General features: G+C 35.9%; 1 pseudogene; it reads right to left on the bottom strand.

The window, feature by feature from the left end:
- Window positions 1–9,537: 9,537 nt before the first annotated feature.
- Window positions 9,538–11,311, bottom strand: LOC131875018 (uncharacterized; annotated as a pseudogene).
- Between the last annotated feature and the right edge of the window lie 4,568 nt (window positions 11,312–15,879).

Raw genomic sequence — 15,879 nt, 5'->3', positions numbered from 1 at the left:
TGACCCCTTAGGACACTATGTGATCCTAAGGGGTATGTCGTACACACTCGGATGTTATAAAGGGTCATATGTGGTCCTAAGGGGTCACGCATTTGTTAACACATGCGTGACCCCTTAGGACCACATATGACCCCTTAGGACACTATGTAATGGACTAAGGGGTATGTCATACACACTAGGCTTTTATAAGGGGTCACATGCGTTCCTAAGGGGTCACGCATGTGTTAGAACACATGCGGTCCTAAGGGGTCACGCATGTGTTAGAACACATGCATGACCCCTTAGGACCACGTGTGACCCCTTAGGGTCCACTATGCATTCCTCTATGGTCCTAAGGGGATGTATAGTGTCATCAGGGGCATATGTGGTCTTAAGGGGTCGTAAGGGGTCATGTTGTGTGTGTAATAGGATGTGAAAAGGGGTCACATTGTAGAGGATTTATTTTATCTAATTTGTTTAAATTTTTTATCTAAGTTTTCTAATATTTTTTTAAATTAAAATTTATTGATTTTTCTAACATTTTAATTTATTATATCTAGATTGGTAACATTTTTCTAATTTTTTTGTTTGCTAATGTTTTTCTAAGTTCTAATTTACTACCTTAGTTTTCTAAGTTTTTCATAACATTATTATTTAAAGTTGAAAAAAAAATACATATACAGTTATGTAATTTTAAAAACAAATCGACAAATTTCAATCAAAACATTAAATTATCAAACGTTTTTCTAAAATGCTGAAAAACAATAAATATACAATAATAAAATAATAAAATAAGTTAACAAACAAATTATTTATTAATTTTTGAATAAATTTAATTAAAAAAGTCATTATTAAACAAAAAAAAAGGGTTATTTTGTGCACCTGAAATAATGTAGGTCCAAAGTTGAAAAGTGAGACGCGTTGGCTACTATAGACAAGGAACGGTGACGTGGTGTTGACGTTGGGTTCGCTCTAACCCCCACTGGACAAAAAAATACAAGTTTGAAAATGACAGCTTAACTGTCATTTTCAGATTTTATAGAAGTTTGAAAAAAAACAATTTTAAATTGGGTTTGATCAAACGGGGAGTTAGATCGAACCCCTTAAAATATTAATTTTTAAGGAGTTCGATCGAACTTGCAAACCCACCTGGTGTTCGATCGAACCCGTGTCCGATGGTGGGTTCGATCAAACCCGGAGGGGGGGCTCGCTCGAACCCCCCTAGTTCGTTCGAACCGCCCCCCAACGTAATTCTCCACTTTCACCAATTTCCTTCGTTGGTGAAAGTGGGAACCATTAATGTGGGATAGCCCCCGAAAGAGAAAGAAGAATCAAACCCTCTTGAAATTCCTCCATCTATTTGTAGACCTCTTTATGATGCATAAAAATTTATTAGGTTAAACTAAAGCCAATAAACATAGACTCCAAACATTGATTAATTATATATTATAAAATTATAATCCAACAACATCGCATCAAAGAGCCCTCATGGCATCATTAGAATCTATTATTTATAAAGATTCTAATGGTTTTCAAATAAACATATGGTCTAATCATGTATAGGGAGAACACATGACAATTCTACTCTACAAAATTGTTGTACAAACAAGTAAAAGAGAGAAAAAAAATGAATTGTGTGCAAGTTTTTATTTATTTGAGAACTAATACACCCTTACATGGAAGTTGCAAGAGATACCTTATTTAGTGGTGCCAATACCAAGGAATGGAGGAAAGTTTCTAGGGTATTTGATGGACGGTTTCTTACCATCCCCCATGCAACAATAATGAGGTTTGACAATATTTCTTGATAAAACTCTATTGTGATTTTTTCTTAATGATATTTCAAAGTATTTTGACATTCGATATTTCTAAGGTAGAGGAAATGGATTTGCATAGGACAAGGAAGTAGCATGTTGTGCCCAAGACCATGTACTAAGACCCCTATTGTGGCCAAACATTCAACATCTGATGATCTCTTAGATTGTGAAGGAGACTATTCAAGTTCAGACTTTAATATCAATTGGTTCCCTCATACACACTTTAATATAGCATATTAAGTCATTTTCACAAAGGTGTCGAGGGTGAGACCTTTATGCATTAATTCTCACTTCACCTTTTTTCCTAATTATGGATCTATCTATGACTATGGATCTCAAAAGGATACTAAGGATTCACACACTATATTGAAAGCTCCATAGTCTTATGATTATGATAGATAGGTACATGAGGAGGATACATTTATATTAGGCAATATCATGTGTTGATATATGAGTTACTCAATAACATGTTCAACATTGAGCGATGGGTAATTTTTTATAAGATTCTACACTCCATAATTCTTTTTATTTAAAAATCTAATATTAACTATATTAATATATTATAAATAAACATTAATAATGAAATTATAGGTTTAGAGCATTCATCCTACATTTGTCAACCCTTTAGCTCTTGATTATGCAACCATGTTGAATCCATAAGTATGTAATTTCCAACCAAATAGCAAATATATTACATATAAATTAATTTCTCATATATCAACGATAATCTTAAAGTTGGCATTTAATGATGAATAAGTGGATATTGGACCTTTAACATCAACATCCATTTATGGTAATTGTTCTATGTACACTTTCACTAAGGTAAGTTTTACTATTTCTAACTATTATGTTTGTAAATAACGCTAGGTATATTTTGGTGTAATAAAATTGTTTTATTTTCAATTGATGACATCTTTTCATGACCTTCTTGATATTCATGGCACAATGGAGGTAGGGATTGATGCAAAAAAAATTGTCTTGAACATGCCTTTAATAAAGGTGTGTACCAATAATGTAGATTTCATTTTGTATATATCGTTTTATCCCACACCATCTATTATAGATTTAAATTATATGAAAATTTAGTCTGATTTGTTTTTTCATTCTCATAATGGGAGGTCACAACTCTAGTTCATACACCTACCCCTCAAATGGATAAAGAGAAGTAGAGAATTATTGAGGTCAATTATCAGCTTGAGATAAGTGACTATTCACTTATGTCATTGTAGATTTCCTTTTTTCTATATTAATGTGTATATCATTTAATTTTATTGATAGGTGGACTTATAAAAAATTTAAAGAAGAGGTCTAATTACTGAGTAAGTACATTGGTTTCTCCTATATAAAAAACAAGAAAAGGTCCACATCTTCATAAGTTGTATTTGGCAAGTTTTCAACCTTTTGAAAAGATCAACAATATCTCTTCATGTGGCTTTCCTTATTACAATACTAATAACTATTTTTTTTGCCTCTTAATTGTTCCTGTGATCTCCCTCTGCTGCCAATTACCAAAGCATCTCTCAATGAAGTACCTAGGCATTTTCTTCTCATTTCCTCACTAAGAAGAATCCCAACAACATCATCAAATTTTAGTACACTTTCCTTCTCACTAGATACTGGGTTGTTGATATCCATAATACACCTTCCCAACTATCAAGTAAGGAACAAAACAAGATTCATCTCATCATCAAATTTAATATTGACTGAAATTAACTAATTGATTGAGGTGTTGAACTCATTCAAATGATTTGTGATTGTAGCATCCTAAATTATACTCCATTAGAATTTGGTCCACATTTTGGCCCTCCTCTTAGCGTTCATGTCCCAAAGCCAGACTATGACTAAATTCTACCCATACCATTCAAATCTAGCCTCATTTTTACTTAATGCATCACATGGTCCCTTGATTTTGACCCTAAAATGGGGTAGGACCATGGTGTTGTGCCATGGTCCTCATTGGGACAAGGGATGGTGCCTTGGTCCTCTCAAATAGGATCTTAATTTGGTCCCTCTTAACGGTCACAATGAGCTATCAAGATTGTGATCTCCATGTCGACCTATGTTAGAAAATTAAGATGTTTTTCGATGGGAAAGTATATAAGGAGGTCCATACCTCTCATTTGGACATCACATGACACATAATAATAAGAGAAACATAAGGTTCTCATTCAAGAAATCTATCATTCAAGCATTCATCATCAAGCATTTCTAGAGATCTTCAAGCTTACATATTCTTCATTTATTCCATTGTGGAGCAACATTACATCATTCATATGGAAGTATGTGTGTGTGATTAGGCGTTTGTCATGTTCATGCCATTTTATACAACATGTGTGGTTACATTCAAAAAGAAAAACATCATTATCAGTATTTACAACATTTCATTCAAGGTTAATTCCTAAATCAAGGTTTTACTTAAGCAAACCCCTATTTCCCCTTCTTTCTGTGTGTAGGAAATATGTACAAAGCTGCAATATTCAAAATTTGCATTTTTTACAGTGACGAATCGATCCTCCATTGGAGTGCAAAAAGTTTGGAGGACCAGGGCATGGGTGAAATGGTCTTGGCATTTTAGGAGCCCTTTCTCAAAACAGGTCTAAATCTGCTAACATTGCTTAGATCCAGGTTCGTGGCTCAAACCGACGACTGTAGCTTACTGTTTATTAATTTTTACCTTCATTTCCAACACTTTAACCCTAGTTTCAACAATTCAACTTACAAAAGAGTTTTATCCATAAAAAACCCCAATCCAATCAGAATTCTCAATCCTAATCCTTGTTATTTTGTGACTAGATCTATTGGATTGGAACCCTCTTTTGAATGTAATGTCCTTAAGAAAAATTAGTGGTTTTATTATATCCAATGGTGAAAACCCTAATTTTCACCATTACATTTAGGATCCATATTGCCCTCTTTGTACTATATTGTATCATATTTTTACATATCATTTTCGCATGTCTTAATTGGGGTTACACGTTCTCGAAACCAAAGAAAACAAACTCTTAAACGAGATGTTTCTAAAACTAGATACTCGCCCCTAGGCATTCACACATTTGCCCCTTGGCATTCACACATTCACCCCTTGGCATTTTCATTTGCATTATATGTCTTAAATAGGTTGATGCACGCTCAAAACCAGAGGAAACAAACTCTTATACGGGGTACTATATACTTGAAACTAGACATCACTTGCACACATGCACGAGGATGAGTGGAACTAGCGAAACATAGCTAGACTATTCCTACTCTCCTCCCCAACATGGATCACCTAGAAACATAGCTAGGGGCAAGTATCCATGTTCTTTCTCATCATTCTTCTCATGGATCACCTAGAAAAACACATCTAGTGTCTATCTGTGCTCTCTCTTTCCTTCTTCTCATGAACTCATAGCTTTTCTATTGATGGTTCATGGATGATGCATGTTTTGCTCTTTTATGTGGTCACTTATGTTCTTGAGATGGCATTTTTAAAGAATGATATTAGTTGTTGAGACATTTTGATATCAAGGTCTCTCTGGCTAGTTGACTTGTGGTCTTATTTTCGATCTTTAGCTTTTGTGTTGTGTCTTTTGTCTTTTGCCTTTGTTTGTCTTTTGTTCTTTTTGTCTTTTGTTCTTTTTGTCTTGTTGTATGTGCCCTTGCATACGTTTGAGTGAGTTGAGATCCTAAGATTGGGGTCTTGGCCCTGTAGACACTAAAAAATGGTCAAAGCTTGTGCCTTCTATTTTTAACATATCATGCGTATAGTCTTTGTTGACCTAATTTTCCGAATTCTTCCCATTTTTGTCCAATTTGACCCAATTTGACTTAATTTGACCAAATTGAGGTTTTTGGATGTTAGTTTGACTAATTTGGCCTCTTAGATTTAATTAATTAATTAATTAAACCCCCTTTTACTAACTATAGACACCCAAAATTGCACCATGCTTGCACACACTAACTTACTAACATTTCTAATTGAGACTAGGTTTGCATAAAGGTTTTAGTTTCAATTCTTGTTTGCACTTTCATTGATTGTCATTAAGGTTAATTTGTTTTAATTAAGATTTTGTGGTAGCTTAGATACAAATTTTGATTTCCCTTTTTTTGATGACACTAATAATTCTTCAAAGTCCTAAATAAATAAATTAAAGAATTTATTTATTTGTCTCCTTTGTCCATTAATTAAATAAATTCATTTTTTAATTAACTAATTCATAAATATGAGCAATAAATTAATAAATCATTGCCTATTAATGGGCTTCATAGGGTTGATCCTATAGAAAGGGAGAGACACGACATAAGACGGAATCCTCCAGATGAAGGATGGATCAAGGTGAATTTTGATGGAGCAACGAAGGGCAATCCAAATCAATCAAGGGTAGGGTGTGTGGCTTGCAACCATGAAGGGATGATTTTGGCTAAATGCAGACTAGGTTTGGGGATTACAACTAATAGCTTGGCAAAAGCTAATGCAACCCTATTAGCAGTCCAAATGGAAAAAAGGCTTGGTGTGAGACATTTACATTTGGAGGGCGATTCGAAGATTATTACACAAGCATTACTGAAGGGGGAGGCAATCCATTGGTGAATTGATAAGATCATTAGGATGACCATTAATCTACTAAAGGAATTTCCACAATTAAAAATTTCCCACACATTGAGGGAAGGTAATAATGATGCAGACCTTCAAGTAAAGATGGTCGTGGATTACGTACAAAATAAAATCAGGTGGTCAGATAATGGGAGGTTGGTAGATATGCAGAATTGAATTAGGTAGTAATCACTGATTTTGACCAAATCATTAAATTGAACTCAACCCTCATGAGTGCAATTGCACCATGCTTTTTGGATTGGTGTATGAAGGAGGCAGGAGAAGAGGTGGTGTAAATTTTCCTTTAGGAAAGGATGAATTTGGCGGCACCAAGAGATGACATGTCAAGGGTGATGTATTGGCATAGTAATAAAGTCTGAACACCAAAAAAATTTCTAGCTCATTATCATATCTACGCATGTGGGAGATGTTACCATTTCTTGCCCCAATACCAATTTGGAAGGAACATTTATGGTGATGTACGGATGAGTCGATTATAAACCACACAAGAGGCAATGAAATTTTATGCATTTGTGTCTGGGTGAAGCCAAAGGAGGAGTTGCATCTAGCATTGGGGTCAATATGGAAGCAAATTTTTCTCTACAGACAATCAAACAACAAATGGCTTTCTAGGGACTAATTACTAATGATAGATTGGCAAACATTTTCGTGTATGAGGAATGCACTTTCCTAAGCAGAGTGAAGATCATGCTGGGGGTGGAATATCTGGAAGGGGGTTTCAAGTATCACACCAATGCGGACATTGTCTCGTTATTCATGGCGTGGTGTTTGGAGCTGGAACCGCATCGATCGATGGTAGAGATAATGAATAGGTGTGTAAAGAAAGAATGGCTGGGTGGGTTTGAATAATTGTTTGCCCTAGTGCAGGATATGGAGGGTTTTGTAAGCCCAGGTGGGAGATGGCTACATGTAAGTGAATATGGCTCTCCACTCTGGTCGTTCCTGGTATGGAGTGAAACATGCAACAAGGAAATTAGGTGTATTGCAGCACAGATAGGACTACGAGATGTGAAATAATACATCTCATCAATCATTGCCTGGGAAACACGACTAGAATTTTCCAAGTGGGGACCTTATGAGGACTATTGGGCCCTCAAGATTCAACTAGCTCCCCCAAGAAGGAAGCGTGGATGACCGGTAGGGAAGGGGCATGCGAGACAGAGCCGAGTTCTACTACTTGGTGAAGGCTCCAATGGTAGTGAGGAACCAAAGGACAAGATGCAGATGGAAGATCGAGTGATGGCAGAGGATGTGAAAGGAAAGAAGGGGATGGAGGAGGCATAGATGAAGGCGAGAATCACCCAGTTTTGGTTTTGTTTATTGTAATTGTTAAGGCTCAAATTTGCACCCTACTAAACTACAAGTTTAGTAATTTGGCCTAACATGGGATTCACTTCTGCATGTGGGCAATGCGCAAATTGAAATGAAACCTCCAGTTCCTAGGCCGGTTCCTATTGGATAAATCGCCTATTTGCTCTTCTAACAACTGAAAACTTGGTAGGAAAAGGGAAGAGAAAAGGAAACAATAAAAATAAACTAAGTAACTAGGTGATTCACCAAACTTTGAGGGAAACTAAAATGATAATGACAGGTCTCTTATTGTAAAAATTTCTATTTTAGTGGGTAACACTTCTGTTCTATATAGGCCTGCATAAATGTTTCACAGAAAGATCCTAGACTGAGCAATCAAGGAAAATATATATTCACATGAAAGCTCCATGTTCTTGTGGACACAAACTGCAACCTGCAAACAAAATACACTTCTGCAACTAGGCTCTTGATGAGACAAAATAACAAGGAATAATACAATTCACTGGTTACCTCTATCAATCATGCTATGAACACAAAGATACAGAAAGAAAAGAAGGCTTGAAAAAAAAAACTTAATAAAACCTTGCTCCAAAAGATGCTGTCATCATATATTCAGTCTCCAAGATTGAGTTACAGAAATTATACAAGAAAATATGCTAAGGACAAAATGTTGTCACAAGAGCCTTCTCTGCATAATCAGAACTAACTCCAAAAATAGTGTCTTTAGGCACTAAGTACAAAAAAAGCCCAACTGATTTGGGTCGGATGCAAGAAAAATGCCTCAAAAAGAGGAGTCTAGAAGACACCAAAGAGGGCTATAAACCTGGAAAAGTCTTCCTTAATAAATAATCAACCCAAAAGAGCACTAGGAATAGCCTCAAAACACTTAACCAAGTAATGAAAGCTCCCCAAAATGGTGGAAAAGTCCAACTTCGACCCTTTACCTAAAAATGCTCCAACTTCCCTAGATTTGCTCCATTTGGTTTCAAACAACCTCATGTTCCTATAAAGACGCTCTTGTCTCCAAAAATATCTCAACTCCTTTTGAATGCTTCCCAAGTGGTTATGAGTGATCCTATATGCTCTCCTTGTGTCTCCCAACTGAAAAGACTTCTTCAATGAAAGCCTTATCTCTCCTGAATTAACTCCTCCTTCAAAACCAAGTCAAAAGACTTAGTCTCCTTTTTGCATATGAGTATACCTTTTACATTTCGAATAATAATATTTAATTACAATTTATAATTGCATTGTAATTAAATATCTTTTACAAATCAATACCAGCTTTTGAAATAAGAATGAAAACAAACAAAAAAAAATAATAAAGATAAAACATATTTGATATTTCAATAAACATCCATTTATCAAATATGTTTGACTTTTATTTTTTTTTGAACATTTATAATATCCCAGCGGACTTGAGGAAGAATTATCAAATATAACAAAGGGTTTTATAACCCTAAAAATATCTCACTCCCATCGCATTTTCCTCATTTTGCAAAATGAAAACCATTTAGAAGGTTCTCGAGGGTTTGGTGCCACCATGGACGAAGAGTGCTGGGTTTTCAATGGGCTTCTTTCTGAATGCAAATCTTTTTCTCTACAAGTATGCTCGCACCACATTTACCAGGAAACCGACTGTGTTCATTTTTTACATTTTGCATACACTGCATTTTGCACATATTTTTACCAGAAAAATAACGTGCTGTGTCTGGTTTTTTACATTTTGCACATTGCACGCATTTTGTATACATTTCTCCAAGAGAATAATGCACTGTGTTTGTTTCCAAACATTGGTACACTGCTTCAATGTCTGAATATGTGTTGTATTCGGTCGCCTTACCCGTAGAAGCTCCATATCCATGGTTCTTGCATTTCAGGAACTGGTTCTTCCATTTCATTTTCCTCATTTAATGGAATCTCTTCCAGCTTTGAAAGCGTACTCCAGCATCCTCCCTTTGGAGTCATAGGGGAAGCACAATTTGATCCAAAGGGAAACTTACCTCCACGGGAACTTCTGGGTGCACCATTTGAAATAGAATTAATACACAAATCAGTTCTTCGGGAAGGGGACGATGAGAATCGAGGGAATAAATGGAGAACTCTACCAGTTTCAAATTTGTTAACATCATTTACTTCCACGGAGTCATGTCGGCTGTCATGATTGAAACACGTTTTCTTCATCCAGATATTACTAGCAGTATTTATGTAATCATCCTCATCATCCTCATAGTCCATGTCAAACTGAATCTGCTCAGCCATGTGGTCTTCTTCCAATGAAATTTCCAAAATTTTATCCTCCTCTCCCTCAGACCTAATGGCAGACATTTCACGATCAACCTGCAACTTTGCCTACATACAACAACTTCTAATTCACTCGGTGCCTCTTCCATTCCCTGAAATTCACGGCTCATCATTGATCCAATTTTTTGCAAGACAAAGACCAGACTAGGCAGCTTTTTTCCAAGAAAACAGTGCACAGCACTAGAATCCTTAAACAAGCCTCTCGTACCATAGGTAATTTCACTCTCAACATCTCTGCATCCTTGTTGGGATCTATATATGTTCTAGTTCATCTTCTGAAAAAGGTATCGAAGCCTGAGGCCAATGGAGCCACTCAAAATATGGATCTTCCAGATTTTCTGGAAGGCACAGACCATGATCTATGGGTATGAGCTCCACAAATTCTCCCCTAACTTGACAGCCACATTGGACGTCGCATTTCCCATCTTGATATCAACCCTTGAACGCTTTAAAGAGCACCAACATTGCTGCACCACATCTCAAATCATCTTCTCCTCTCTATCTATCTTCAAATCATTCAGACCAGTTAACCACTTGAACCTTTCTAGATCTTCTGTTTTTATGTATGAAACATCTGGGTCATCTATTAAAACTATGCCCTCCAAAGCTTTGTATCTTCCCTTATGTCTGATCTGCTTATGCAAGTGCTGAGGAAAGAAACTTGTAAATTGTCGATCGTCCTCAATAACCTCCTTTAGAGGTGGAGGAAGATAACCTTGAAAAAAAAACTTATAGAGGGACAGAAGCTTCACTGCACAACTTGGGTTTGCATTTCTAAGAATATAATAATATATGTTCTCAACTTCTGAAAGTTTCATGAATGAAGCTTCCAATTGATCAGGAGTATATGGAGGAAGAGAGTTTGCTAATCTTTGCATGGCTGATTTTTTGGGCACTTCATTTTTTAGATCTGGACCAAAGTAAGTACCCATGATAAAGATTAACAAAACCGCTGATCACTTAATGATGGCTCAGCCCGTGGTTTAGGTAAATTAGCAGGCTGCGATATAACATGGCCTTGTGAAACAGGATATTGCTGGATAGGGTCCATGTGCTGATCTCCTTCCATATCATAGATCTTAAACTTTCACCAATTAGCTCCACAAATTCTCCCCTAAGTTTCTCTGGTTTGATGGAAAACAACTTCAGATAAATCAGGTTTCACACTCCATTCACAAAAAACTTAGGCTAAGCCTAAGCCTTATGCCCGACCTCTGCCATGTGAGGCAGGCATTCTCTCCTCCTTATGGTAATTTTTAGACATGTCATTTTTCAAATGTGAATCTCGTACATCTTTTCCTGTTGCCATTTTGTCTATATTCTGGAAGCATCACATTCCATGATACCGCATCTTTTAAAAGGCATTTTATGAAACAGTTCCAGCACAGCTGTAACATGTCTTCTACCGTAGGTGATGTGAGACCAACTAGTGCAGGGCTCTACTAAATTTGGATCCCAAGTTCCAAGTAATGCTTGATCTTCAGCATTTGTTGCAGCTTTTGATGAGATTGTGTTTTATCCTTATTAACTTTCTGACTTTGGCACATGCTGGGATCAATCTTATGTAGAAATGAAGTTCGAGCACGGGCTCGTGACACTCATTTCATTTCTAGTTGATTCTGATTTCATTGAAGTTCACTGTTTGAACATGCATTTAAAACTCAAACACTTTGTTTCTTTACCAACTTGTTGCATTAAATTGTTCAACTTCATGATGTAGTATTGATCCTTTTAAAATACTGTAAGGTTTCACATTGAAATAATATGTCCCTTAAAACAGTTTATGCATTAACATTTTCTTTCTATGCATATCATGAATAGTAAAGTAAAAGGTTTCATATTTAAAACAAACATGTCCCTTTAATACTTCAGTTGGTTTTTTCATCATTCCACTTTGATAATCTGAGATTAGTTACTCTAAAGGGTATGTCGGGCTCATACCCGAAGGGAGCCTCGGTCAGGGGCACATGCCAATTAGAGTAACTAATTATCTGCACATGAAACAAACACATTAGCATAAACATTTCTTTTTCCTGAAGCAATGATTTGTCTTTACCTTTCCCGCCTTTTCAAAACAGAGATACGATAGGCTATAATAAATGATATGTCGTAGGATAATCTTTCATTGCTTAGATCGGTTGGATCTAACACCTCTTCTTTTTTGTGCAGGAAAGTAGGAGTTTTCAAAGTCTGAAGATTGAGAAAACATTCACAAGAGCAACGGGGCAGCCAATAACCAGTCAAAGCAACCCAAGGCAATGACTGGTTATCCTCACACTCATTATTTGATTCTATCTTTTTCTGTTTTGGATATGTAGGAAAGATAAGAATGCTAAGCTCACGGCTTGTGTGAGGTTTTAAGAAACTCAGTGTATATAAATATGCTTCAGATGCATGAACTCAATTTGTAATCTATCATTGTTCAATACAAATGAAAAATATCCTCTTTTTTAAACACTGCGATGTATCTTTATGTAAATGCAATCATTCGATAAATATGCATCCTTTGGCTAAAATTACATGGGTAATGAAATTTTAGATAACAGTAATGTTGTTTTCCTATTGTACTTGTCGGGTTCGGGTGATAAACTTTTAACTCTATGAATGTAAGGGATTTGGGGTTTTGATGATGCCCGTTTGCAAATATGGGCCTGAAATTTTGACATGTACATATTTTTTTGAATTAATTAAATATACGATTTAGAAAATAAAAATAAATAAAAAATTAATAAATCATTTTTATTAATTTATCAGATTTATCTTCCTCCAAAGTAAAGATAATTAATAAATTTTATTTATTAATTCATTTTTATCTACTTTTTGTGAGGAGATAATTAATAAATCTTGCTTATTAATTATCTCTATTTATCCTCTCATGTGAGGATATTTGTTGCCTTTTTTAAATTTTTTATTCTTCTGTTTTATCCTCTTATATGGAGATATTTAATAATTTTTAATTATTAAATCTTCTCATAAAATCCTCCTAATTTTTTAATATGGAAACTAATATCTTTCCTTGATTTTCAAAAATCAATCTTTTTAGCAATATCTTTTTTATTTTAATTTTTAAATTAAAAAATGAAGTATGCATCTTCAAAAATCTACTTTTCGTGAGGAGATAATTAATAAATCTTAAATTATTAATTATCTATATTTATCCTCTCATAAGAGGATATTTTATTTATTTTTAATTATTTTATTTATATTTTTGATTGAAGATATTTAATAATTTTAATTATTAAAATCTTCCTGGTTTTTTCAACTTGCTAATTTGGTATTTATGAGAAGCTCATTAAATATTTTATTATTTATTCTCATAATATCTTCCCATTTTCTTTCTTCTATCTCCATCTTTCCTCGAATGGTAGCTTTGCCATGCACTCAATCGGGTTCGTCCATCTAACAAAAAATCTTTGGGTAAGTGCACCAAGATGGTGGACAAAAAGTGGCCACATGCAAAAAAAATGAATTTTTTCATAACCCGTGCGTTTTGGAAATTCAAAAACGTCTAGCCAAAAACAATTAAAAAAATAAAAAGTTCCTCAAAACCCGTACACGGGTTATTTAGAACTAGGAACCAAATAGGAAGTGGGGGGGGGAGAGAGAGAGAGAGAGAGAGAGAGAGAGAGAGAGAGAGAGAGAGAATGGGATTAAGAGAGGGAGAGGAAGAGAGAGAGAGAGAGAGAGAGAGAGAGAGAGAGAGAGAGAGAGAGAGAGAGAGAGAGAGAGAGAGAGAGAGAGAGAGAAGGGGGGGGGATGGAGGGAGAGGTAGAGGGAGAGAAAGGGAGATTAGGAAAAGGAGAGAGAGAGAGAGAGAGAGAGAGAGAGAGAGAGAGAGAGAGAGAGAGAGAGAGGAGATTAGGAGAGAGGGAGAGGGAGGATGGATATGGGGAGAATGGGATAAAGAGAGAATAGGGGGGGAGAGAGACAGACAGACAGACAGACAGAGATAGAGAGAGAGTAGGATAAGGAGAGGGGGAGGGAGGAAGATTGGGAAAAGGAGAGGGGGAGAGGGAGAGAGAGGGAGATTGGGAAAAGGAGAGAGAGAAGGAGAGAGACAGAGAGAGACAAAGACAGAGATAGAGACAGAGACAGAGAGAAGGGGATAGGAAGAGAGAGAGAGAGAGAGAGAGAGAGAGAGAGAGAGAGAGAGAGAGAGAGAGAGAGAATAGGAGATAGGAAGAGAGGGAGAGAATAGGATAAGGAGAGGGGGAGGGGGGAGAGGGGGAGAGAGAGAGAGAGAGAGAGAGAGGGGGTTGGGAGAGAGGGAGAGGGAGGGAAGAGATGGGGAGAATAGGATAAAGAGAGGGAGGGCAGAGATGGGGAGAATAGGATAAAGAGAGGGAGGGAGAGAGAGAGAATAGGGGGGGAGAGAGAGAGAGAGAGAGAGAGAGAGAGAGAGAGTAGGGTCAAGAGAGGGGGAGGGGGGAGAGATAATAGGATAAGATAACGAGAGGGGGAGGGAGAGGGGGAGAGGGAGGGAGAGGGAGGGAGAGAGAGAAAGAGAGATAAGTGGGAGAGGGTGAGAATAGGATAGGATAGAGAGAGAGAGAGAGGATGAGAGAGAACAAGAAGGAGAAAAGGGTGAGAGACTCAGCAGAGAGAGAAGTGTGAGGGGGAGAGAGATGAGATAGAACTCAAGGAGGATAATCAGAGCTCAGAATAGATAGAGATGGTGATGGGGGAAGGAAGACGAGAGAGGAAAAGAAGAGAGGCATGCATGTATACAAACATATATACATATATCTATATAAATATATGTATATATAACTATAGATATTCATATATACATACATAAACACATATTATATATGTATGTCTATACATATGTGTAGTAAATGCTAAGTTTACAAGCATACATTATTATGTCTTCATAACTCGTACGGGTTTTGTGAAACACAAAATAATAGTTTTAGTTATACATAACCCGTACCTGTACAGGTTATGTATAACTGTGAATAATGGTTTTAGTTCTACATAACCCGTACGAGTTATGTAGAACTATGAATAGTACTTTTTTTTTAAAAACCCATGCGTGTTTTAGCTTGGTAAGAGGGTTGGAAAATGATCCTAAGGCTTGCAAGCCCATTTTCCCTCCATTTTTGTCCCTTTACACGTTTTTTCATCTTCCAACATGATTTCTCAACTTTGTTGTCATCAGGTTTACAAATGATCAAGTGGGTATCTCTAAAATTACCACCATAATCTCTCATGTCTTCTCAGTTTTCTGACCATATAATTTTTTCTATTTTTGGACAACATTAGCATAGTAAACTTTAATTTTCTTTACTAGTGCCTTAACAGTCCTCACAAACATATGTCTATCATTTTTTTAATAACTTTTGATATACTTGACCAAATTCAAAATAAATTACATATTATTGTTCTACACTAGATTCTATACACTTTTTAAAAAAAGAAGTTTGCATTTTCGATTATTTTGATGCAAGTTATGCCCAGCGCACGAACAGGTACCAAATTTTCAGGATGCGGTAACTTCAAAAAATCATTAAAAAAAAATACTCAATGGAAAATTATAAAAAAATACACAACTTCTATATCTCACTCTTACCTATCATCCTACCAAATGGTTTGGTAAAATACTAAATCTAACTATATATTTTGTGCAGCGCACGAAAAACAGCTATGTTATGTTTTTTTCTGAAAAAATCAAGAACAATTTTTTGTGTGCGAGAAGTTTGACCCTCTTAATCTTATCCAATTTTTAAAAACTTTAGTAGTTTAGAAACTAGATTCAAAGTACTACACTTCTTATTCTTTTCTCAACTCCTAGTTTTGAGTGCATGACCTTCAAATATCTCTTTGAAGTTCAGGTTTACCTGTTTTCAAAAAAAAAGTGGCCACTTATACCCCCTT

The sequence above is a fragment of the Cryptomeria japonica genome, chromosome 4 (assembly GCF_030272615.1).
Source record: "Cryptomeria japonica chromosome 4, Sugi_1.0, whole genome shotgun sequence".
Classification (NCBI taxonomy): domain Eukaryota; kingdom Viridiplantae; phylum Streptophyta; class Pinopsida; order Cupressales; family Cupressaceae; genus Cryptomeria; species Cryptomeria japonica.
This window is presented reverse-complemented; position numbering and strand designations above follow the sequence as displayed.